Source organism: Clarias gariepinus, chromosome 6 (assembly GCF_024256425.1).
Source record: "Clarias gariepinus isolate MV-2021 ecotype Netherlands chromosome 6, CGAR_prim_01v2, whole genome shotgun sequence".
Taxonomy (NCBI): Eukaryota; Metazoa; Chordata; class Actinopteri; order Siluriformes; family Clariidae; genus Clarias; species Clarias gariepinus.
Window position 1 is genome coordinate 40,794,563 of NC_071105.1, and position 25,438 is coordinate 40,820,000.

The window sequence follows — 25,438 nt, forward strand, 5'->3', positions numbered from 1 at the left end:
AGCGTTAATTCGTCATTTCGGAGATTTGGCGCCTCCTGGTGGTCAAACCGCGTCACTTAATTGTACTGTCTTAAACAGAACGACAAAATGGCGGGAGCGAAGTTAAACAAAAGCGCTTTTTAAAATACCACATTTGTAAGCAGATTGAAAATGATGTAGTTATTTTATTAGGGTCGGTGATAAAAACGTAAATCGTCAATAAAAGTAAAAATAAAGAGAGCTCTATTTTGTCCTCCAGCCTGTTAAATCTCTGAGGTGCGTTCTGGGGAATATCGGCTTCACATTAAATACTAGTTTAGTTTCTCATTTAATCTTTTCAGTCGTGATTAAATCTGAAATTCCTGCGCCACAGAACACACACCCTTTAAGAGGCAACAATCAGCGGTTGAGCGCGCCGTCACGGTGGCCGAGAGGTTAAGGCGTTGGACTCGAAATCCAATGGGGTTTCCCCGCACAGGTTCGAATCCTGTTCGTGACGATTCACTTTTAAATTCTGGAAAGTAAAAACAACAACAAACAAACTCATCTACACGATCAGTAAACACATTTAATATTAATGCTGAATTTAAAACATCACGTGACTATATAGGAGAAACACATTCTATAGTAGATTTATATTTACACTGATTACAGTTTGTTTTAAAGGACTTTTAATCTGCAGCCAGGAATAATCTAATGTAATGAATAGAAAAAAGATTTCCCACAATGCTCTGGCTAATATTACATCACCACGTGTTCATCCTGGCACTTGTCACACTTTCATCAGTTTAAATAAAGTGAAACGTGTGTCTGTTCTCACTCACATTACCGCAGCTATTAACACTCATCCTCTCCACTTAGTCCTCTTATAAACACACACTCCTCTCCTGTCCGAGCTCAGACGCCGCATGTTTACTGTAACTGACCTCCTGTAAATATTCAACATGCTCAGATATTTCTGCTTCTGCAACCTGAATGTAATATTTTGGAAATGGGACGATCAGATTTCAGACCTGGACCTTGAGTGTGTTAGTTTTGGCCTCGAAATGATATGGTCATGGGTTCGATGCCTGCCTCGGGATCTGTGTGTGTGTGGAGTTTGTATGTTCTCCTCGTGCTTGGGGGGTTTCCTCCGGGTACTCCAGTTTCCTCCCACAGTTCATGAAGATGCAGATGGTTGTCTGTGGTGTGTGTACAGTATGTGAGCCCTGTGATGGATTGGCCCTCTGTACAGTGTGTACCCCACCTCACTGCCCTAAGACTCCTGGGATAGGATCTAGGCCCCCATGGCCCTGAGCGAAGGATAAGTTGATGAATAAATAAATAAATGAATTCCCTTCTAATCAGGGCTGTTCAATGCCTATGTTGTAGAGCCGGTGTTCGGTGCAATTTGGTGATTATAATTATTTTACAAAATTCATCTTATCTGTTAATAAGCAGGTTTACTGGGGGTATTTTTTTTTTTAAGTGTTGGTTGATTACAACCTGTGGTGGAGACAGGCCCTCCATTACTGAACACGAACAGCCTGATTTAAATATCAACTATTTTGGTGAATGAAATGCTTCAGTGTTGTCAGATGATGCCCTCTGCTGTCCATGATGAGTTATAAACCCAATCATAGAGAGCTGATTATTACATTAGTAAAAAATACTGAACTTCCAGCCTCCTAACACACAGTATGAGTGCAGATCAATCCCTGCTATCCGTTATCACCCAGATGAGGATGGGTTCCCTGTTCAGTCTGGTTCCTCTCAGGGTTTCTTCCTATTACCATCTCAGGGAGGTTTTCACACACACTCACATCTCATACGAATCATAATATTCATGCACATAGATTCCCCTATATCTCTATAATTGCTGGGTTTAATAAAAAAAGTCCTATTTCAGATATAGATCTCCCCTCACCGTTAGTTAATGTTTCATGAGTTAATATACAGTATCATGACAGAAAATGTGCTGTCAAAAATAAAGTCCCCTATATTTTAATCTTTATGGTCATATAGATTTAACTGATTTGTGTATTTCTTCTCACAACCTCGACTGTCTGGTTGCGGGTTTTACACGGAGGAGGCCTACAGGGCGGCGGGAGCCCTCAAATACATGTCTCGCCCTTCAAATAAATGTCTCACCCCCTCAAATAGGGCATGAGCACACGTTAATATCCTCACAAAATGAATATATTACAAGTTAATAAAATGATCTGCGGTCTCCTGAAACCCAGCTTCACTGGAGCTCTATGGGCACAGAGAAGCTTCTTCACTGCAGAAAAGCTGGACGGTTATTAGATAAATGCACCAAAATCATCACTTCCAGGGAAACTCAACTTCTCTGGGAGTGAATAAAGCAGTGGGCGGGCCAGGACGCTAAGCTGCTGCATGATGATTAGAGGAGCCGTTTTAAGGGCGGAACCTCTTATTTGATTGACAGCATGTCTTAAGTATACATCAGCGCTACAGAGATTCGAGTTCAGTCCCATGCGGATTTGCAGGTGAAGTGATACGACGAACTGCTGCACTCTGTATTGTTTGCTGGTGATATAAACCATTTTTGTTTGTACAAATCGTTCTTTAAATAATAATAAAAAAAAACATATTATAGCGTTCTTGACTTTGCTCCTAGTTTCAGCATTGTAAAGTTAGTTCGTTCATATAATTAAAGTAGCTTGTGAAAGGGGAAACTAGCCAGAATTTACGTACAAATAACTCCATATTAACATCAATTAACATCAGCTATTATAGCTGAACTGCCTCCCACCCTACACACTGTATAAATGCAGATCATTTACTGCTTTCTGTTTCACCCAGATGAGGATGGGTTCCCTGTTGAGTCTGGTTCCTCTTAAGGTTTCTTCCTATTACCATCTCAGGGAGTTTTTCCTTGCCACTGTCGCCCTCAGCTTGTTCACCAGGGACAAACTGACCATTTTGATTCATACAAATTCACATTTCATACAAACTTAAATAATTCTTTTGATTGTGTAAAGCTGCTTTGCGGCAATGAAAATTTCTAAAATCGCTATACAAATAAAATTGAATTGAATTGAATTGAATTGAATAATATGAGCTTCCCCTGTTTCAAAAGCTAGCAGCCGCCACTGGTCAAGACGTAGCCTAACGTAGTGTCATGTCAGATTTCAGCGGTCACGGAGTGGAAAGACTGAGGAAGAAGCTTCAATAGAAAGCTTCAGTAGACAAAGGCCAACCCTGTGAGGATCCTGAGGCATCCAGAGATAGACCAGCTCCAGCTAGATTCTGGAGCCATTGATCACACCATTCTTCTTCACAGATTAGAAAATGTAGTAGGAATTAAGGGTACAGCCCTCTCCTGGCTCAGATCCTATCTGACCCATCGTTATCAGTATGTAGACTTAAATGGTGATTATTCTGCATGTTCTCTAGTGGAGTTTGGCGTTCCGCAGGGTTCAGTTTTAGGTCCACTGCTTTTTTCCCTTTACATGCTTCCTCTGGGCAACATAATCCGTAAGCCTGGTATTAGTTTTCATTGTTATGCTGACGATACACAGTTATATGTCTCAGCAAAACCTGATGAGAAAAAACAGCTTACTAAAATTGAGCAATGTGTGCAGGACATAAGAAATTGGATGCTAATTAACTTCTTTCTGCTAAATCCGGATAAGACAGAAGTTCTAGTCATAGGACCGCATACAGCTAGGAGTAAAATTCTAGATCACACCGTAACTTTAGATGGCCTTTCTGTTCCATCAAATGCAACAGTGAAAGACCTTGGTGTGATTATAGATTCCAGCCTTTCATTTGAAGCTCATGTAGATAATATTACCAGGATAGCATTCTTTCACCTCAGAAATATTGCCAGGATAAGAAATTTATTGTCGCTAAACGATGCAGAAAAACTAGTTCATGCTTTTATCACCTCTAGGTTGGACTATTGTAACGATATGAGCACATCACCCCTATCTTATCTTCACTCCATTGGCTCCCTGTGAAATTTCGCATTGATTTTAAAATACTACTCTTGACATATAAAGCATTAAATGGTCTCGCGCCGCAGTACCTGAGCGAACTGCTAGTGTCTTACGATCCGCCACGCCTACTTCGATCAAAGGATGCAGGCTGCTTGTCAGTACCGCGTATTATTAAAACTACAGCAGGGGGCGGAGCTTTTTCTTACAAAGCCCCAAAGTTACGGAATAGTCTTCCAAATAGTGTTCGGGACTCAGACACAGTCTCAGTGTTTAAGTCCAGGCTAAAAACCTATTTATTCAGCCAAGCATTTTTATAAGCCTTAGGTAAAGAAGCAGATCTGGGGGAAAAAACAAACAAAGAAATTTTTACAAAATATAAACCAAAACACCAAAATATAAACCAATACACCATCAGGTCCCGGTGACCCCAGACAGGATAAAGCGGTACAGACAATGAGTGAGTGAGTGAGAGGGGATTCAACAGCACTCTGTGAGATGTTCAAAGCTCAAGATATTATTTTTATAACCTAAACTTCTCCACAACTCTTATCATTATCATGTCTGGTGTGCTTCTAATAAAGAGCATCATAGACCCGCTGTGTTTATACTGAGATTAAATTACACACAGGTGGACTCTATCTACTAATTAAGTGACTTCTGAAGGTGATTGGTTCCACTGGATTTTAGTTAGAGGTATGAGAGTAAAGCCCTTCATCATTTTCCTTCCACTTCACTATTCTGTGCCACTTTGTGTTGGTCCGTCACGCTTGTGGTTGTAATGTGAAACAATGTGGAAAAGTTCAAGGGGTACGAATACTTTTGCAGAGTACTATAATTATATTTTCACCTGGGCTGTGGGAATATTGTATAAGAATTAACATCAAATTAAAAATGCAACATTTACAGTTTAGAGTGTTTCTGCAGGTTGTGTTCAGGAGCTCAAGAACAGCTGCAGATATTTTAGGTCATGTCTTATTGTAGGACTTTCCTACAGACTCCTCATACTTTTACTTTCACTTTCTCTTGTGTGTGTGTGTGTGTGTGTGTGCGTGTGCGCGCGTGTGGAGGGTTTACCGGTATGTGCTAAATCACATCTAGGGTTACTGCACAGGAAGGCCACTTCCTTCCTGTTTTTCTCTGTAAATTTATAAACTACATTATAGATATATATATATAGATAAATCAGTCAGTCTGTAGGCTGCCACATCACTAGATCAGTTTATGTGTGTGTGTGTGTGTGTGTGTGTGTGTGTAAAAACACATTACTGAGAGTCATACTAAATGGACTGTAAACTAATAACTTTAATTTAAAATATTTTATTACTTTGTAATGTATTCATTTTGTTAGCAGTAAAGTTTACAGTATGAACATGAACACAGTGTATAAAGTGTATAAAGTTGATTCTTTCCAGAACAAATCCTAATATTGTTAATATTATATATCATCATTATACACTTCAGCGTTTCACTTATAATCATGAACATGAACACAATCACATCCAAAATCACACCAAACCAAACTCCAACAGAACAATACTTCACCAACACCACACCCTCATTACGATCTGTTCAGAAGAATAGTAGAAGTTATTCATCATTTTGAAGCTGTAAGTCTGCACCCGCACTTTCTCAGTTCTCTGTGCTTTACACTTCCTGAATGAGAATGCCATAAGGTCTGATGGAGCTCTCTACAATCTCCTTCTCCTGCTCTGCCGTACTGCCCTCCGGTACCGGGATCAGCCAGTAATCAGGTCTCACTGTAATCCGACGTTTCGCTGGGTTTATCCGGTTCTGCATGATGGTCCTGTAGGTTTTCCCGGTTTTCTTGGAGGTGAACTCTTTTGTATATCCTGCTGCGATTTTAATGTTTGGAGTTGAATAAATGCCCCGACCGTAAGCCTCACGCGGACCCGCATGGTAATGTGAGCCCGCAATTCCTTTAGCACCTTCAATGCTCGTGCCATGAAAGGAAACGGGCCACTCCCCGGCCTCAGAGTGACTCCTCCAGGGTTCAGAACCGAGCCAGGCATTTCCATCCGGGTACTTATCTCTCACCTTCAGGGCGAAGCGGTACCACCCGGCCGGGCGCGTGTACGGCTCTCCTCCACGCGTGCACGCTGAGGTATCTGTCAGGTTTCTGAAATCAAAATCAAATCCTGGATCAAAAAACTCCTCCATGTCCACGAACAGCTCGTTCCGTAAAGCAGTGATTGCACTGTCGCCTACCTTTAACCCTTTCAGTAACTCAGACACGGTCATGTCACCCTCACCGATTAGAGCCTTTGTCAAAACAGTTGAGAGAAAAGTTTCAACTGTCAGTGTGTTGATGATTTCCTTCGCTTTGCGCTCAGCGAGAGGTTTAACTGTAGCATCAGTGAGAGCGGAGAGAGCCTCCAGCGCGAGCTCACGGCTCATTCCCGGCATGATGAAGTCTGGATCTGAGGCCTGACAGCGTCTGAAGGTCTGCACTCACAGTCAGCACTCCTGAACTCTGAGGGTTTACAGTTCAGTGCTCAGAGTTATAGAGAAATGGGTGTGGCTTGCACATGTGTCATGCGGCTTATTTAAACCCAGTGAGATTTTTATCAGCTTGTAACTCCTGTCTGCCTGCTGAGGGATTTTCATCACCTACGACCTTTCAAAGTCTAATTCAATGTGTTTTGTTCACACACACAAACATACACAGTATGATACACAGTGAAATGCTTACATGACTGTTTGAGAAAAAAAAGGAAGTAAGGAGGCATAAATGCTTTTAGGAAAGAATAAAAAAATATGAAAGAGAAAATCTACTATCTTTGTCATAAAAACAACAAAGTGGAAAAAAATAAGGTAGAAATATGTAAATCACACCTCATGCTTATTTTACTTTCAGTTCAGCACACACACACACACACACACACACACACACACACACACAGCCTTCTGCTCTGACCATTTTTAAAATTGGGTGCTAAGCCATCACAGGCTAACTGATTTATCCAAATAATAATAATAATAATAATAATATTTTTGCCTGATTTACTTTTGTTTGGGCAAATAAATTAACGAGCACATCTGTATAAAACATGGTTTTATTTTTCCTTTAGATAGAACTTGCAAACTCATATAAGGAATCTCTTTGTGAATAATGAATACATCTCCTTACTCAGTAATGTAACAGATTCATTTACTATCGTAAACATAAAAGTAATTAACACTCTTTAATTTAAATATATATGTTTTAGAAGTGACACGTGGTAGTAGAGAAGTGACGAACACACACCCAAGTCACTTCCTGTAAGGTGATTGTTTCGTCATTGCACTTGGTGGCCATGAGGTTCGAACCTAAGACATTCCGAAATATAGTCCAAGGTCTTTACCACTGAACTACCCCTGACCCTAACAATGCAATCGAGGCCCAGAGATAACTTCTTATCTTAACCAGGGAAATGAGAATTCCAGTGCCTGCTAGAGTAGTGGAGACAAAGTTATAGACGATCAGGAGGTCAGGAGGAGAGGTCTTACAGGTGAGCCTGGGGGTCCGAGGGCTTTATGTGCACAGACAAAACTTATAAATGTGTGACTCAACTGCATGACGTTATCCTAATCAGACTGCTCCAATCACAAGCTCTACATGCTGCTCGATCAACATATCTCTCCACTCTTATAGAAAATAACAAAAATAATCCTAGATTCTTATTTAATGCTGTAGCCAAATTAACCAGAAATAAGACCACTGCAGAAATCTCCACAACAACATCATGCAATAGTGAGGACTTCATGAACTTTTTTAATAATAAAATTGTAAATATTAGGCATAAAATTGAGGTTTTGAAACCGAACAATGTAATTGATGCAGATGTTAATCTAGCCATGTCAGACCAGAACCTAGAATACTTTACTCCCCTTGAAGAGAATGAACTAATTTCACTCATCTCTTCTTCAAATTCATCAACCTGTATATTAGATCCTGTACCGACACATTTTCTTAAACAGATAGTACCAGCAATAATAGAACCCCTGTTGAGAATAATTAATTCTTCACTCAGCATTGGATATGTTCCAAAATCTTTTAAATTAGCAGTTATTAAACCGATTATTAAGAAACCTGACCTCGACCCCTGTCAGCTGTCCAATTACAGGCCGATATCAAACCTCCCCTTTATCTCTAAGATTCTAAGAAAACCTATTTATTTAGCCAAGCATTTTTATAAATAGATTAGCCTTAGGTAAAGGAGCAGATCTGGGGGACTCATGGACGTAGAGTATTATGGTGAACTGGTATGTTTAGATGCTGTCTTCCTCACTCTCACTGATCACTCAGGTTTTTTTTTTTTTTGCAAATATTTTTATTAAAAAAAGGAAAACTGTACAGTACTTGCATTTACAAAAGCACAATTTACCTTTCTTTATTTTTCTAAATAAATATATATTTATTAGTGGTGGGCCGCTATCGGCGTTAATGTGCTGCGTTAACGTGAGACTCTTATCGGGCGATAAAAAAAAATCGCGTTAATCTATTCACAAAGTTGGGTTGGGAGCTGCGTCTATACTATGCAAGCTAGATGACTTTCACCTTGATATTTTAGCGCGGATGTATACCTAGCCGAATTGCACTGTAGGGGGCGAGAACGAGTCTTCGAACCTGTGTGTATGCCTACTGTGAATTACCACATCAAACGTGACGTGCTAACATGGATGCAGCTATGAAGCCGCCGGGTTTGCTTCAGGGAAAATTTATTTTTAAGAAGCTTTCCAATGGAAACCTCGACAAGACTAAGGTTGTTTGCACCTTGTGCAATGCGGAATTAGTTTACTGTAGGAGTTCTTCCAGTCTCAAGTACCACCTAAACGCAAAGCATCCCTTAGCTAATGCGGAAGATGCCGGGCCAAGCACTAATGTAGTGCAGGGGAAGATTCATCGTCAAACTACTATGTTTGAGTGCAACCGAGGCACGCCCGTCAGCACAGCTCTATCAGCCAAGCTAACTAATCTCTTCGCTCAGTTGATTGCCATCAGCTGCCGGCCCATCAGCGTGGTTGAAGATGATGGGCTCGAGCTTGTTCTCCAGGCGGCAACAGGTGACCCATCTTACAAACTACCTGCGAGGCGAACTATCATGAGGAGAATACATGACCAGCACGCCGCAGAGAAAGCCGCAAAAGACGAGAAGATGGTAGAGGCGAGGTGTGTAGCACTGACTGGGGACCACTGGACATCTGTCAACAACGATAACTACCTCGCATTACTGTACACCTCATCAATGCCAGCTGGGAACTTCACTCCTTCGCTTTAGGTAGGCTACGTTATGTAATTTTAAATGATAAAATTTAATTTAATTACTTATCATATTAATTACCATGAAACCACGAATTACCACCACATTATGTTTGCTTGATGATTGCTAGTTGTTTACTACTAGTAGTGAACTTATTCTGATCTACTTTGTCTGTCCGTTAGATGTGATGAAAACAGAGGAGCGTCACTTTACAGAAGCGTGTGCCAGGCAGTTTCTCGATGTCGCTAATCAGTGGGGGATAGCTGACAAAATCAGCACTATTGGAACAGTCAGCGCTCCTAATATGGTGGCAGGGAGGATACTGCCATTCGAGCATTTGCCCTGTGTTGCGCATGTTGTACAGAGAGCTATTGTAATGTCACTTCGGGAAGATGGTTTTGATGGTGCACTGGCCAAGTGCCGTAAAGTGGTCGGACATTTCAAACACAGTCCGGCCAACTCAGACGAGCTAAATGTCCAGCAAGCCTTCCTTGGACAAGTTCAGGAGCCACTCGTGCAAGATGTTCCAACACGGTGGAATTCCACCCTTTAGACGCACGAACAAAGACGCACTGCACACAACGCTGTCTCAGCAGAAGCACAATCTGGCCCTCCCAACAAATGCTGAATATGAGAAGTTGGCAAAGCTAGAGAAACTGCTGGAGCCATGCAGGTATGGTCTACAAAGATAGCGTGTTCATGAATTGTCATACAAGTTTTTTTAAATGTCACTTTGTATTTAAGAAACACGTGCCCTTAAATATAATGTAATTAAGAACTTTAAAAATGTGTAATCAGAGTTAAATTAATCAGGCATGAATTATTTATTGCTCTGTTTCTGTCTGTCTGTGTGTGTGTCTGTGTGTGTGTGTGTGTGTGTGTGTGTGTCTGTCTGTCTGTCTGTCTGTGTAGGTACATCACTGAGCTCCTTGGTGGGGATAAGTATGTATCCTGCTCTGTGGTTCTACCTGCCCTGTGCCACCTTCAGCACGCAATGAAAATCTCAGATGATGATCCTGCCTATATTGTGCGATTCAAAGCTACCTTCACCAAGGACCTCAACCAGCGGAGGGAGAATATAAACCTGGAATGGCTTAAGGTATGACCAGAAGATAACTGCATTGTTTGACCATTATAGACTGTTAAGCCAGTAGATCGGTCAATGAATAGATGAATGAGTCATGAAAAAATATATGGTGGTTGGAAATTGGTGAAATTTTTATCAATCAATAATTATTATTTTTTATTCATCAAAGGTGGCGACTGCTCTAGATCAACGATTTAAGGACCTCAATTGCTTGCCCAGACCAGAGAGGGAGCCAGTGTGGGCAAAGCTAAGTGAGTTGGTGGAGGGAGAAGAACCTGCTCTGCAGCCACTCGGGGAGGAGAACCCTGAGCCACCCAAGAAAAAAACAGCCCTGCTACTGATAGGATCAGACTCAGAATCAGATGAGGAGACACCAGAAGACAATACTGTGGAGAGGTACAAGGTAGAGTCGAGTGCTAGTCTAGATCAGTGTCCACTGAAGTGGTGGTGGGAGCACACTGCTGTCTATGGTAAGATGGCCCACATTGCCCGTAAATATTTGGGGACTCCTGCCACTACTGTCCCATGTGAGAGACTTTTTTCTTTAGCAGGGCATATTGTGCAGAAGAGGAGATCTAGTTTGTCACCAGAAAATGTGAACAAGCTGGTCTGCCTGAGTGACTGGTGGAAGAAGCAGAAATAGAGCTTGGACTCATAGACACAAAGCTACTGACTGTAAACAGTTCATCACGACCTCTTATGTACGCCTACAGTTCAAAACTCATGTTTAACTGAATAAACAGTTAGTAACCACAAGTACATCTTATTGAACATAATTTATTTCCATCACCAATTATCATAGTAGAACAGCTTTCTCAAGCAGTTTGTGATGCAACCCCATTCTCAAAGACTTACTTTTTGTCATTATTTGGGTAGCACACATATATGTCTTCGGCAGACTTCAAATGAGAACCCCCCCCCCCCCCAACACACACACACGGCTCAAGACAACCACCAAACATATTACCTAACTATAACAGTAACAAGTATACATTTAATCAGGCAATACCTCCAGGCTAGTAAAATAAGAAATAAATGGTGGCCAGTTGTGGTAAAATTTGGCTGTACATCCTCTTAATGTATATTTAATTTTTCAAGTATTAAAAAGAACATGACATCTTTAAGCCTCTGGGAGATAGTAGGATGTTTAGCAGACTTCCAGTGCAACAATAATAGCCGTCTCGCTAATAAGGATGTGAAAGCTATGATATCCATTTGTGTAGAATTAAGTGTAAGTGAGCGATCAGGAATCCCAAATATAGCAATCAGAGGACAAGGTTGGAGAGTTACCCCAAGAACAGTGGACATGATAGCAAAATAACACGCCCAGGAATCTTCCAGCTTAGGACATAGAAAAAACATGTGGCTAAGGTGACAGGGAGAGCCATGACATTTATCACATTTGTTTTCCAGAATGTACCCTGTGTATGACCTTAAATTGAATAAGTCCAAGACGAGCACAAGAGGTGGAAGACCGTACCCTCGCTATAGCCTGTTCCCAGGACTCCTCATGTATTTGAATTCCCAGTTCCCCCTCCCATGTAGACTTAAGCTTAGCATTTGAGTGGATACTAAGAGACAGGATAGAATCATAGAGTTTAGAAATGGTTCCTCTATGATGAGGAATAAATGATATCATAGTTTCCCACTGCTGTTCTGGAGGTAAAGAGGGGAAATTAGGGAAACACTTGGCAACAAAATTTCGAATTTGAAAATAGCGAAACAGGTGGGTAATGGGGAGACAATAACGGGATGACAAATTGGCAAAACTATCGAAGACTATCCACATATAAATATTTAAATTGTTTTATACCCTTTTCACTCCACACTGAGAATGTCGAGTCCAAGAGTGATGGTGGAAACAAATGGTTATCGTTTAGAGGACCCGAGGAAGATGCCCTTACAAATTTATAGTGCCGTCTAAACTGAAACCAGATCTTGAGTGTGTTAAGAACCACCTGATTATCAGTATACAGAAAGGGTTTTATGGGTAAAGAGGAACAGAGGAGAGCCAGTATAGAAGATCCCTTACAGGATGATGGCTCCAATTTACATCAAGAGGATCCAGAAGATTTTAACCAGTAGCAAAGTTTATGGATGTGAGCAGCTCAGTAGTAAGCTAGAAAATTAGGTAATGCAAGTCCTCCACTAAATCTGCATCTCTGCAGTAGGTTTTACAAACCCTAGGTGGCTTCCCTCCCCAAATAAAAGAACCAATGATCTTGTCCAGTGAGACAAAAAAATGTTTTGGCAAAAATAAGGGAATCGACTGAAACAAAAATAAAAATTTTGGTAAGATATTCATTTTAACAACATTAATCTTACCGATTAATGAAAGGGGGAGATTACCCTATCTTTAAATATTAGATGTAACCCTTGATATAAGGGGAGTAAAATTAGCTAATTTAAGGTCAGATAGAGAACGAATCACATTAATCCCCAAGTATTTAAACCCCGATGGACTAAGATGAAAGGGTAGATCGGACTGTTGAAGATGACATGCTGACGTATTAATGGGAAAACACTCACTTTTCCCCAAATTTAATTTATAACCAGAAAATGAGCTGAAATTCTCCAGAATAACTAAAACAGCATGATGGAGAGTGCAGGATCGGTTATATATAACAACAAATTATCTGCATATAATGATAATTTATGTTCAATTCCATTACGAATGATTCCCTTAAATACAGAGGAAGATCTCAATGTGATAGACAAAGGCTTGATGACGATGACAAAGAGTAAAGGTGACAAAGGGCAACCTTAACGACATCCACGACCCAGAACAAAATAATCAGAAGCAACTTCAACAGGACATGTCTCTCCCCTGGGTAAACTAAATACAGTGGAACCTCGGATTACGAGCATTATTCGTTCCAAAAGCGGGCTCGTATTTCAAAACACTCGTAAATCAAAGCAAATTTTCCCATAAGAAATAATGGAAATTTAAATTATTCGTTCTACAGCCCAAAAAAATAAATACATAAAAATAATTAACACAAAATATAAAGTAAAAATAAAACAAATTAACCTGCATGTTACGTTAAAAAAAGTAAAAATAAATCCCGACCAATAAGTGTTTCCATTTATGCGCACAGGCGCTGTGTGTGTGTGTGTTTTTCTTTCTCCTGTGCTGCTGAGTGTGTGTTATGTGTGTGCGCGAGCGTAATTTGACACCGTGCCGGTTGTGTGTGAGTGGAGCACCCTCTCTCTGTTTCACACACACACACACACACACACACACACAAACACATTAAAGGCAAGAGAGAAATGACAAATTACGCGCGCACACATAACACGCACACTTAAACTCTGACACACAGTAAAGGCGAGAGAGAAAGAGAACGTGTGTGTGTTTGTGTTTGAACAGGCGCGGTGTCAAATTATGCGCACACACATAACATACACACTCAAACACTGATACACAGTAAAGGCGAGAGAGAAAGAAAGCGTGTGTGTGTGTGTGTGTGTGTGTGAACCGGCGGTAATAAATTATGCGCGCGCACACATAACGCACACTCTGCAGCGCAAGAGACAGAAACACACACACATACACAAACACACACACTGATTGATTATACCAGTAAGAGACGAGCACTAAGTCCCAGCAGGGGAGATGAATACGCGCAGCGCAAGAGAGAGAAAAACCGTTGGCTCAGTTGTGATGACGCGACGCTTGGTGTCTAAACAAGAAGCGCATACTTCTTTTTTTAAGTCAAAATTTATTAAAAATCTTTGCTCGTCTTCCGGAACACTCGAAAACCGTGTTACTCGTAATCTGAGGTTCCACTGTATCTACATCATCGTCACCTTCATTACCATAATCCTCGTCACCGTTACCATGTCTGCTTTTGAGAGGTTCTGGGATTTGTCGTGCTTGGCAGATGTTGTGAAGCACTGCACTGGCCATAATGACTTTGCAGACCTTAGCTGGTGACAGGCGCACTCCTCCATGCAACACATGAAACCTTCTCTTCAGCTGGCCAATACCCCGCTCAACCACTGAACTGTAACTACACTTTATTTTCATACACAATGATTCACTGTTAGTCTACTGTTTCGTACCTGTTGTAGTTTAGCTGTGGTCCTGGGTCTGGGTGGAGGTAAGGTGTGAGGAGCCATGGTTTGCATGGATAGCCACTGTCCCCTAACAAATGGCTATTAAATGGGACATAATGTCCTTCAAAAAGCTGTCTCAGGCCACTCTCGGACAGTCCCCTGGCGTCATGTGTTGAGCCTGGCCACTTTGCAATGTCGAAAATCTTGTAATCTGCACTGAAAACAAGTTGTGTATCGATGCTGTGGAACCTCTTTCTGGTGACAATCATCTTCATTTTCCGTTGGTGCGATTATACAGATGTACGTCCCATCAATTACACCCACAACACCAGGAAACCCCGCTGTGTCCATGAATGCCCTTTTGTGAGCCTGTAGAGTGTGAACTTCCAGTGGAAATGAAATGAACGGTGTCACTATATGAGACTGTGAAAGCGCTTCAATAGTTTGTGTGATCACTCTGCTGATGGAAGGTTGTGACAGACACACGTCATCACTACTGCACTGTTGCATTTCTGGCGTTATGGCATTACTACGTTGGGTGGGAGACGTGAGCGCTTCTCTAATAAGTTCCACCAAACATTATCATGATGCAATCTGTAGCGTTTAATTACCTCACGATCATTCAGTGTTTAAAGAACATTTCTTCTGTCTGCCATTTTGTCCTCAGCTATAGAAACTCTTCAGCTTCTTAAAAATCCTTCTCTCTACTCTTAACAAATTTTACCTTAGGATCTGTTTTTAGGGCTTAGGTGTTTCATAAATCATTTTTATCTGTACTAAGATTTATTCCTAAATTTAAGGGGAAATTCTTAAAAAATGCCATAATTCTAAGATTTTTCCTAGAATTTCGTCATTAGGAGCAACTTTTAGGCTTAAGAATCATTGTGAATGTGGACCCTGAGGTTATGCGGGATTGTTCCCGCGAAAGTTTCTCGTTTGTTTGTATCGGGGTTTAGATTACATTACCTTTTCTTGTTTATTCTAAATAACAACATTAACTAATTTTCAGGCTTTAATACTACTGGATTTTTGCCTTTTTCTGTTTGTTTGCTTTTTGCGCTTTTTTGGAGAACGCGCATATCATCTGAGAACAACAAGCAGAATCCATCACCAAATAACTAATCAGGTACGTTATCATGTCCAATATTCAGCTTGTTCAGTGTGTGGAGTGCAGGATGTTTATTCTTCCTCCGTCATTAGTGGTAATTTTATTTGTGATAGGTGTGTGTTAGTGAGCACTCTGACGGAGAAGATATTAGCGTTAGAGGAGCGCATCCAGACTTTAGAGAGGGTTAAAAAGTGTGAGAGCAGTGTTATTCCTGTAGCGGACAGTCTGGGTGCCACAGGCGGAGATAACCAGCCCCCGACTCCGGCATTAGAGCCCTCACAGCGGGGCGAGTGGGTGACGACTCGGCGGCATACTCGTTCAGCCAAAGCTAACGCTAAGGCTAGCCCACCGGAGCACACCTCTTCTGCGCTTCACGTGTCCAACAGGTTTGCTCTCCTTAGTGATGCACCCGCTGAGAAACCTGAAAGAGCTCTGGTTATAGGAGACTCTATAATGAGACATGTGAAATTAGCTAGGCCTTTAGGGGCGCCAGCGGCAGTGGTTAGGTGTATCCCGGGAGCCAGAGCATCGGACATAGCAGGTAATCTCAGGGCTCTAGGACAGAACAGGTTCTCAAAGATAGTGGTACATGCTGGAGCTAACGATATACGCCTTCGTCAGTCAGAGGTTAGTAAGAGTAACTTTATAGAGGTGTTTAAATTAGCGAAGGCGATGTCCGATGGAGTAGTATGCTCTGGTCCCATCCCAATGAGACGTGGTGACATAACTTACAGCAGGTTATGGTCGCTGAACCGCTGGATGTCCAGGTGGTGCTACGAAAACAACGTGGGCTTCATAGATAATTGTAAGACCTTTGAGGGCAAAGCTGGCCTGTTAGGGCGGGACAGTGTCCATCCCACTCGGGAAGGTGCTGCTCTCATTTCTTGTAGTATAGCTCAGAGTCTTAGAAAAGGCCTAGTTAATCGGTGACAATCCAGAGCCCAGGCCAGAGAGCAGACAGACAGGCTAAACCAACCGTCTGCTAGCTGCATAGAGTCGTCACCCAGGGTTCACTGTATTGAGACTGAGTCTGTTCCCCGAGCTAAAATCAAATTTAGAAAGACTCAGAAAGTCTGTTTTAATAATTTAATTAACATAGATATTACAAACTCAGATCATACTAAATGCGCAGCCGGCACCTCTGATCTGAAGCTAGGACTGTTAAATATTAGATCTCTCGCATCTAAAGCAGTTATTATTAACGAAACTATCACAGATCAGAAGTTTTATATACTCTGTTTAACAGAAACCTGGATTAAACAGGACGAGTATGTAGCTCTAAATGAAGCTAGTCCTCCTGGATACAGCTACATACACCAGCCTCGGTTAACTGGTAGAGGAGGAGGCGTCGCAGTTATTCACAATGATAATCTGACTATCGTACAAAAACACAGATTTAAATTTAATGCATTTGAAATTCTCTTTAGTAACATAAAGTCAGCTCAGACGATTCCGCTAATCATCATTTACAGACCTCCAGGGCCGTACTCTGAATTTCTCTGTGAATTTGCAGATTTCCTTTCAAACCTTGTCGTTTCTGTAGACAAAGCGTTAATTGCTGGAGATTTTAATATTCATTTTGAGAATCCAGAAGACCCTCTGAGAACAGCATTTATGTCCATACTGAACTCAGTAGGAGTAAATCAGTGTGTAGTAGGACCCACTCATAAAGCAGGTCACACTTTGGACTTAATATTATCCTTCGGATTAAGTATAAGAAACATAATTACAATTCCACAGTCTGAAGTTATATCAGATCACTGTCTTGTCTCGATTAAAGTATCTCATAGTAATAACGTACGCACAGCACCGCACTACCGCCTTAAACGTACATTCACATCAAATACCACACAGAGCTTTATCGATAATCTTCCAGAGTTATCAACTTTGATTGGATCGCCATCTGATTTCACAGAACTCGATCAAGCGACCGAATATTTAGTCAACACTTCGTCATAGCTTAGATAATGTAGCTGCAGTTAAAAGAAAAATGATTAGAGATAAGAAACTCGCTCCTTGGTATAACGATCACACACGCACTCTAAAACAAACCGCTCGGAAATTAGAACGCAAATGGCGTCAAACTAAATTGTTAGTTTTCCAAATAGCATGGAAGGAGAGCATCCTGAACTATAGAAGAGCTCTCAGTGCTGCTAGGTCAATGTATCTCTCCACTCTTATAGAAAATAACAAAAATAATCCTAGATTTTTATTTAATACCATAGCTAAATTAACTAAAAACAAGACCACTGCAGAAATCTCCACAACAACAACATACAGTAGTGAGGATTTCATGAACTTTTTCAATAACAAAATCATAAATATTAGGCAAAAAATTCAGGCTTTAAAACCAGACAATTTAAGTGATACAGATGATAAATTAATCACATCACATTAGAACCTAGAATACTTTACTCCCCTTGAAGCGAGTGAACTAATTCCACTCATCTCCTCTTCAAAATCGTCAACCTGTGAATTAGATCCGATACCGACACATTTTCTCAAGCAGATAGTTCCAGCAATAACAGAACCCCTGTTAAAAGTAATTAACTGTTCACTCAGCAGTGGGTATGTTCCTAAATCCCTTAAATTAGCAGTTATTAAATCACTAATCAAAAAACCGGACCTTGACCCCTGTCAGCTTTCCAATTACAGGCCAATATCAAACCTCCCGTTTATCTCTAAAATTCTGGAAAAGGTAGTATCACAGCAGCTATGTTCATATCTACATAGGAATAGCATACATGAACTGTATCAGTCAGGATTTAGGCCTCATCACAGCACAGAGACAGCACTCGTTAAAGTAGTAAATGACCTCCTAGTGGCCTCTGATCAGGGTTGTGTCACTATACTTGTGTTACTCGACCTCAGTGCAGCTTTTGACACTATTGATCATAATATTCTCCTTTACAGATTAGAAAATGTAGTAGGAATTAAGGGAACGGCCCTCTTGTGGCTCAGATCCTATTTGACTGATCGTTATCAGTTTGTAGATTTAGATGGTGACCATTCCTCATGTTCTCAAGTTGAGTTTGGTGTTCCACAGGGTTCTGTTTTAGGCCCACTGCTTTTTTCCCTTTACATGCTTCCTCTAGGCAACATAATTCGTAAACATGGTATTAGTTTTCATTGTTATGCTAATGACACACAAGTATACGTTTCAGCAAAACCAGATGAGAAAAACCAGCTTACTAAAGTTGAGCAATGTGTGCAGGACATAAGAGATTGAATGCTAATTAATTTCCTTCTGCTTAATCCTGATAAGACAGAAGTTCTAGTCATAGGACCACAAGCAGCTAGAAGTAAGCTTTCTGATCACAATGTGATTTTAAATGGCCTTTCTGTTCCATCAAGTGCAACAGTAAAAGACCTCGGTGTGATTATAGATTCAAGCCTTTTATTTGAAGCACATGTAGATAATATTACCAGGATAGCATTCTTTCACCTCAGAAATATTGCCAAGATAAGAAATATATTGTCACTAAACGATGCAGAAAAACTAGTTCATGCTTTTATCACGTCTAGGTTGGATTATTGTAATGCCTTACTGTCTGGTTGTTCAACTAGGTGCTTAAACAAGCTTCAATTAGTCCAGAATGCAGCAGCGAGAGTCCTCACTCAAACCAGAAGATATGAGCACATCACCCCTATCTTATCTTCACTTCATTGGCTTCCTGTGAAATTTCGCATCGATTTTAAAATACTACTCTTGACGTATAAAGCATTAAATGGTCTCGCGCCGCAGATCCTTTGATCAAAGGATGCAGGCTGCTTGTCAGTACCGCGTATTATTAAAACTACAGCAGGGGGCGGAGCTTTTTCTTACAAAGCCCCAAAGTTATGGAATAGTCTTCCAAATAGTGTTCGGGACTCAGACACAGTCTCAGTGTTTAAGTCCAGGCTAAAAACCTATTTATTTAGCCAAGCATTTTTATAAATAGATTTGCCTTAGGTAAAGGAGCAGATCTGGGGGACTCATGGACGTAGAGTATTATGGTGAACTGGTATGTTTGGATGCTGTCTTCCTCACTCTCATTGATCACTCAGGTTTGTTGACGGTGAGGTGATTGGTTGCCTTACATTTCTGGAAGCCCTCATGTTTGTGTTTCCTTCCTCCCTTTTTAGTTATGCTGTCATAGTTAGTCCTGCCGGAGTCTCTGCTTGCACTCTGCACTAAATATACATTCACTTTTTACATTGTTCGACTGTGACCATACCTAACTGTTATTTCTCCATCTCTTTGCTCTCTCCTTTTCTGCTTTCTCCTCTCTCTCTCTCTCTCCCTCTCTCCTATTTCCTCTACCTATCTCTCTGTCGAGCTATACATGTCGCTCCTGAGCTGCCAGTGATCCAGACCCCCCTTGGAGATCTTATCACATGGATGCCCCCGTGTGGTCTGCCTGGAATGCGTGTGGTGACTGGGGTTGGTTCCACTTTTCCATGAAGGTGGTCCTGTCCTCGACTGATGCAGACAGCTGTTCTCTGAGGACCTGTGACTTCAGTCGCTCAATAGTTCAGGACTGAAATTTTTCACAGTCTACCTGAGCCTCCAGGAACAAACTGGACTTTAATCTTACACATCTCCTCTTATATTAAACTTCCAGTCTCGCATATTATTATGCAGATCAATCCCTGCTATCTGTTATCACCCAGATGAGGATGGGTTCCCTGTTGAGTCTGGTTCCTCTCAAGGTTTCTTCCTATTACCATCTCAGGGAGTTTTTCCTTGCCACTGTCACCGTCGTCCTAGGCTTGCTCATCAGGGACAATCAGGGACAATCATATCATTTTGATTCATAAACATTCACATTTCATACAAACTTAGTTCTTTTGATTGTGTAAAGCTGCTTTGTGATGATGTAAATCGTTAAAAGCGCTATACAAATAAGATATAATTGAATTGAATTGAATGTAGGACTTTTATGACATTTTGTCCCAACTATTTTGTCTCCTGAATCCTCGGTAAGGGCATAGACCTCGAGAGGATCTTTAGTTTTATTTTCAGTTTCCCGAGCCCCGTCGGTTCTTGCGTAGGCGGCGGAGCTCTGTTTTTTTTGTTTTCATTTTTCTTTTGTTTCCTTTTAAGTTTCATAATCAATAATCCCACAGTATCAACCAAACTGAAAGGTCTTCCCGTGCGTATCACAAGCACTCTCACAGCTCCTATTTTACTGACCCTCTCTAAAGCCCTGCGTCAGGGATCTCATCATCATCATCTAAACATCTCGTAGTGCGTCTCTCCATCCCGCACCCCCTAACAAGTTCTAATCAGTCATTAGTTTAAAGCATGCTTCTGTTGAGATGTTCGTCTTTCACCTGCTCAGTTCATTTCCTCGTGTGTAAAGCTCAGCCCGTGTGTGTAGCTTTGTTTCTAAACCCTAACCGTACCTTTGTTTTATTGTTTTAGTTCATGTGTGTTTGTGATGGCAGGACTGTGTGTCAATTAAGTACATAAATACATAAAAAAACTCACTATGATGCATGTTTTAACTTCTCTTGTCGATAACCGAGCGCTTCTGTTAGGTATGGTGTGTATCTGGATTTGTGTGTGTGTGTGTGTGTGTGTGTGGTCACAAAACTGAAAGTTCATATCAATCCCTTCCTTATTGCTGATATAGAGGAGTTTAAACAAACTATTTATTATAAGGAAATCTTTACACTGTACTGAAAAAGAAAACACACACACACACACACAGACTGAAACACACACAGTATCAAAACTGATATTAATCTGTCCATCTGTACCCGACACCAAACATAAAGGACTTTCTTTATTGATAAACCTGTTATAGTGACTATTAATAAAATAAATCAGGTGTTTAATTTTTATTTAAGATGCTTCTCTGTCAAAAAGTTCCAGTTGGTGTTGGAAACATCGGTTCTGACAAACAAAAAGGGAAAGTAAGAAATGCGGAATAGAGAACCAGTTCTACCAGTGTATATCTGTAGATAAACACCGCTATATGAAACACATTCAACATAAACATCATAAAGATTATTTTAAAGTAACCTAATTATAAAAAATAAAAAAAGATAAAAAATGATCTTGTAAAGCATTAATATTGCTTTATTTGTTCTATCTCATACTGTATCTAAACATCCAGTAGGATTAGAGATCAGTCTTCCACAGGTTTGTTTTTTGTCCCTTCTATCCTCGGAGTCGATGATTTGACCCACAAGGTCGGTCACAGTCTCTCACGCCGGATCCTCTTCCTGTCACAACCCTCCTGTCTTCTAACCGCGCCTGGGACCGGCACCACATGCAGTGACCGGGGGGTTTGGGGTGGAGGGTTTATTTTATTTCATTCATTGTAAGGAAAGAAAATCTGAACACAGGCTTGAATTGTTATAGTTTATATAGATTTAGTACATTTTTCTGCAAAAAATAATTCTAATTAAATCAAAATGTTCATGAATTTATTTAACCTTAATTTAACCAGGAAGGTCCTAGTGAGTTACAGTAAGTCTTCTTCCAGGGAATGAATCAAAAAAAGAATTAAAAAACTTCCAACCAACATTTAGGAACCCACAGAATGCAGACCTCCACCAAATAAACACAAACAGTTTTTTTAAACTGGAGAATGTTTAACCATGTTGAATCAGCTAGACTGTGAAATGTGACTACTTGCACTTTCTATTTCTTGAATGAGAATGCCATAAGGTCTGATGGAGCTCTCCACGAGCTCCTTCTCCTGCTCCGCCGTGCTGCCCTCCGGTACCGGGATCAGCCAGTAACCAGGTTTCACTGTAACCGTCCGTTTCTCTGGGTTTATCCGGTTCTGCATGATGGTCCTGTAGGTTTTCCCGGTTATCTTGGATTTGAAGGTTTTGGTCATTGTATAAACCTCTGCGACTTTAATGTCAGGAGTTGAATAAACACCTCGACCATATGCTGCACCTGAACCTGCTCGGTAATGTGAGCGTGCGATTTTTTTAGCACCTTCGATGCTCGTGCCGTGAAAGGAAACGGGCCACTCCCCGGCCCCAGAGTGACTCCTCCACCCAGCAGGACCGAGCCAAGTGTTTCCATCCGGGTACTTATCTCTCACCTTCAGGGCGAAGCGGTACCACCCGGCCGGGCGCTTGTACGGCTCTCCTCCACGCGTGCACGCTGAGGTATCTGTCAGGTTTCTGAAATCAAAATCAAATCCTGGATCAAAAAACTCCTCCATGTCCACGAACAGCTCGTTCCGTAAAGCAGAGATGTCATTCTCGCTTACTTTTAACCCTTTCAGTAACTCAGACACGGTCATGTCACCCTCACCGATTAGAGCCTTTGTCAAAACAGTTGAGAGAAAAGTTTCAACTGTCAGTGTGTTTATGATTTCCTTCGCTTTGCGCTCAGCGAGAGGTTTAACTGTAGCATCAGTGAGAGCGGAGAGAGCCTCCAGCGCGAGCTCACGGCTCATTCCCGGCATGATGAAGTCTGGATCTGAGGCCTGACAGCGTCTGAAGATCTGCACTCACAGTCAGCACTCCTGAACTCTGAGGGTTTACAGTTCAGTGCTCAGAGTTATAGAGAAATGGGTGTGGCTTGCACATGTGTCATGCGGCTTATTTAAACCCAGTGAGATTTTTATCAGCTTGTAACTCCTGTCTGCCTGCTGAGGGATTTTCATCACCTACGACCTTTCAAATTCTAATTCAATGTTTTTTGTTCACACACACAAACATACACCGTATGATACACAATGAAATGCTTACATGACTGTTTGAGAACCAAAAGGAAGTAAGGAGGCATAAATGCTTTTAGGAAAGAATAAAAAAATTAAAAGAGAAAATCTACTATCTTTGTCATAAAAACAACAAAGTGGAAAAATATTAATTGTAAGGTAGAAATATGTAAATCACACCTCATGCTTATTTTACTTTCAGTTCAGCACACACACACACACATATATATTTATATACAGTGTCATGTGAATGTTTGGGCACCCCGACCCCCCCGTGTTTAGGATCATTATCCATTTAGAGAACGCCTGTGTCTGTCTAATCTTCCTGCAGGTCTTTTGAAGTCACACTCATTAGATCATAAATTCATATAAACAGGGTCAAGATCACAGCAAAGTCAACTGGTTTTGAATAGAATCTCTTCTGCTTGAAGTACAGTGCCATGCAAAGTATTCGCACCCCTTGAACTTTTACACATTTTCCCATGTTAAAACCACATTGTGTATGACTATATTGTTTGGGGTAATTCAAATGCACACCACACTTTTCAGTTTTTATTTGTAAAACAACATTTATCATTTTCCTTCCACTCCACAATTATGTGCCACTTTGTGTTGGTCTGTATATCAATAAAATACATTTACATTTGTAGTGTATTACAATAACACTTGTGCGAGTGGCACGTGGTAACCTTCACCCTTCCCTTATTGGTAGATGGAGACTGATGAGGACGTGCCGTAAGCAGGGGGGAACTGGATACGACTAAGTTGTGACAAAATGACAAATGGTTTGTGATCACTTTATATAAATTTACATCTAGTGACTTTAATAAATAAATAAACTGTCCACATCGACAGGTGGAGTCCTCAATCTTATCTGATATCTTTCTGTTTTATGATTGATTACAAGAATTTGGTCTCATCTATGATTAAATAGAATCCTGGAGCGTGAGGGCGGGGCTTCACATGTCATGTGTTTAGTGCTGTGATGTTTTTCCTTTGTATCTGAAACATGAGGCTGGAGTTCATGTAGGGCGACCTGGTCATCATATAGATAATAAGGAAGTGATTTACCTTCATTTCTCTCTCTGTCTCTTACACACACACACACACACACACACACACAGAGGAGCTCTCCCTTTCTCTCTCTCTCTCACACACACACACACACACACACACACACAGTACATTCAACACTTTCACTTTCTCTTTTATCAGGAATTTATTTATTTTGTGCTAAAATAGTATTTCTTAAAACAATCTAATAATAATAAGTAATTCTTTAATAAAATACATCAATCTGTTCAGTTAAATATTTTATGAAGTGAGAAACATTTCTTTATAAACTCTCCCTGACCTGCTGATCTATTACATTAAAATGAACACATCAGAGTTTTAGATTGTTTTCTCAGTAATTACAGAATTAATGCTGAGTTTGTGCTCAAGAGGGAATTAATATCAGCAGAAATCAGTTTAATCCATAAACAGAATAAAGAGTGAAATAAAAGAGTTAATAAAGGATTAAACATGAACAGAACGTCATCTTACAGAGGTGTTCAGAGCTGGAAATCAAGTGTGTGTGTGTGTGTGTGTATCTGTCTTTCTCTCCTCTCCTCCTCTACACCTCCTTAACCAGGACACCTGATGTGTGTGTGTGTGTGTGTGTGTGTGTGTGTGTGTGTGTCTCTCTCTCTCTCTCTCTCTCTCCTCTCCTCCTCTACACCTCCTTGACCAGGACCCCGTACGGTCTGATGGACTGGTCCACGATCCTCTTCATCTCGTCTCTCCGCCTCTTCCGGTCTGTGAGCGCGTGGACCTCCAGCGGGACGCGCACGAGCCAGAGCGAGTCGGACCTCCGGATCCGGTGCTCGGGGCTGATCCGGTTCTGCATGATGACTCGGTAGGTCTTCCCGTTCCTGGAGGTGAACTCCTTGTGCAGCTCCGCGTCCCGCTCCGCCTCTCCGATGTCCGGGGTGGAGAAGATCCCGAACTCCTGAGGCCCGGCCCCCCCTGCGCCCTGGCCCCGCCCCTCTCTCCCGGTGCCATGGTAGGACACGGGCCACTCCCCCGCGGCGGACTGGTTCCTCCACCCCCCGGGCCCGAGCCACGCGTCTCCGTCCGGGTATTTCCCCAGAACCTTCAGCGCGAACCGGAACCACCCGCACGGTCTCCGGTACGGCTCCCCGCCGCGCGTGCACTCGGTCTCGTTCTCCAGCCTCCGGAAGTCGTAGTTAAACCGCGGGTCGTAGAAGGTGTTGAGGTCGACATGCAGCTGTTTGGGCTCCTGCCCCTCCACCCCATCCCCCACCCTCACCTCCTCCTTACACAGG

At 41.4% G+C, this 25,438-nt stretch overlaps 1 non-coding gene across 1 annotated transcript; it reads left to right on the forward strand.

The window, feature by feature from the left end:
* Positions 1–396: 396 nt before the first annotated feature.
* trnas-cga (transfer RNA serine (anticodon CGA)) lies at positions 397–478 on the forward strand. Its single transcript has one exon. It is a non-coding gene; the product is annotated as a tRNA-Ser (tRNA).
* The last annotated feature ends 24,960 nt before the right edge of the window (positions 479–25,438 follow it).